The sequence below is a fragment of the Colobus angolensis genome, unplaced genomic scaffold, assembly GCF_000951035.1.
Source record: "Colobus angolensis palliatus isolate OR3802 unplaced genomic scaffold, Cang.pa_1.0 Scaffold108, whole genome shotgun sequence".
Lineage (NCBI taxonomy): Eukaryota > Metazoa > Chordata > Mammalia > Primates > Cercopithecidae > Colobus > Colobus angolensis.
Genome location: NW_012111808.1, coordinates 5,196,764 through 5,198,989, shown reverse-complemented (window position 1 = coordinate 5,198,989; position 2,226 = coordinate 5,196,764).

Below are 2,226 nucleotides of genomic sequence, written 5' to 3'. Positions count from 1 at the left end.
GAAGGAAGGAAGGAAGGAAGGAAGCCCGAGGGAGGGAGGCAAAGCAAGATGGCCAAAGAGAAGCCTCCAGCAATCGTTCTGTTCATATGAACACCACATTTGCCAGCTATCTACACTAAAGAGCACTTCATAAGAACCAAAAATCAGGTGAGCAATCACAATACCTGGTTTTAACTTCATATCACTGACAGAGGCATTGAAGAGCGTAGAAAAGAAAGTCTTGAATCTCTGATGCCACCCCTCCCCAATCTTCCAGCAATGGCTGCTCGGTGCAGAGAGAGAATCTGTGTGCTTGTGAGAAGAAGAATGCAGAGGCTGGGGGACTTTGCATTAGAACTCAGTGCTGCCAACATAGGGCAGAACTCAGCTGGTGCCCAAGGAAGGAGCATTTAGACCGGCCTTAGCCAGAGGGACATTGCCCATGCCAGTGGTTGGAATTTGAGTTTTGGCAAGCCTTGCCACCATGAGCTAAATGGCCCTGGGGTCCTAAATAAACTTAAAAGGCTCTCTAGGCCACAAGGGCTACAAATCCCAGGCAAGTCCTAGTGCTGTGCTAGGCTTGGAGCCAGGGTACTGTGGGGACACGCACCCTAGTGAAACACTAGCCAGGGGTGCTAAGGGAGTACTCCCCCAACCCCAGGCAGCACAGCTTGCAGCAATGAAAGTGACTCCTTCCTTCTGCTTGAACAGAGGACAGGGAAGAGTAAAGATGACTTTGTTTTGCACCTTGGATACCAGCTCAGCTACAGTAGGATAGGGCACTGGGCAGAGTCGTGAGGCCCCTATTCCAGGCACTAGCTGCTGGATGACATTTCTAGACATACCTGGGCCAGAAGGGAATCTGCTGCCTTGAAGATGAGGACCCAGTCCTGGCAGGATCCATCACCTGCTGACTAAAGAGGCCTTGAGCCCTGAATACTCAGCGTGGTAACCAGGTAGTATGTGCTGTGGGCCCTGGCTGAGAGACTCTGAGATGTGCTGACTTCAGATGTGATGCAGCATATTCCCAGCTGCAGTGGCTATGAGGAGAGACTCCTTCTGCTTGAGAAAAAAAGAATAAAGGGGACTTGGTCCTGCAGCTTAGGTATCAGCCCTGCCACAGTGGAGAAGAGCACCAGGCAGCCTCTGGGGGTCCTCAATTCCAGGCTGTGGCTCTTGGACTGCACTTCTGAACCTAACCTGGCCCAGAGAGAAGCCCACTGCCCTGAAGGGTGCGTCCCAGGCCTGGTAGCATTTACCACAAGCTGACTGAAGAGCCCTTGGGCCTTAAGGACACATTGGTGGTGCCCTGGCAGTAAGTAGTCTTCCCCATGCACCTGTGGGAGTGGTGCCTGGTGGACACGGGGAGAGACTCCTCTGCCTGGGGAAAGGGGAGGGAAGAGTGGGAAGAGCATTTTTGTGTGTGTTTGTGTGTGGTTTCAGTGCTGTCTCAGCTGCAGTAGAATAGAGCACCAGATAGATTTCTAAGGTTTGCAACTCCAGGCCCTGGTTCCTGGATAGCATCTCTGGACCCATTCAGGGGAATTTCCCACCCCGAAGGGAATGACACAAGGTTGACTGGCTTCACCATCAGCTGATTAGAAAACTCTAGGGCTTTGAGCAAACATAGGTAGTGGTTACAGCAAGCCTTGGGCAAGACCCAGTTCTGTGCTGGCTTTGGATCTGACCCAGTACAGTCCCAGTGGTGGTGGCCACAGGGGTGTTTGTGTCACCCCTCCCCTAGCTCCAGGCAGCTCAGCACAGACAGACAGACTCTGTTTGTTTGGGAGAAAGTAAGGGCAGAGAACAAGAGTCTCTGTCTGGTAATCTAGAGAATTCTTCTGGATCTTATCCAAGACACCGGCCGGGCGCGGTGGCTCAAGCCTGTAATCCCAGCACTTTGGGAGGCCGAGACGGGCGGATCACGAGGTCAGGAGATCAAGACCATCCTGGCTAACACGGTGAAACCCTGTCTCTACTAAAAATACAAAAAACTAGCCGGACGAGGTGGCGGGCACCTGTAGTCCCAGCTACTCCGGAGGCTGAGGCAGGAGAATGGCGTAAACCCGGGAGGCAGAGCTTGCAGTGAGCTGAGATCCGGCCACCGCACTCCAGCCCGGGTGACAGAGCAAGACTCCGCCTCAAAAAAAAAAAAAAAAAAAAAGACACCAAGGCAGTGCTTCTATAAGTCAACAAGAACCGTAGTGTCACTGGGCTTGGGGTAGCACCTAATGCAGATACAGCTGC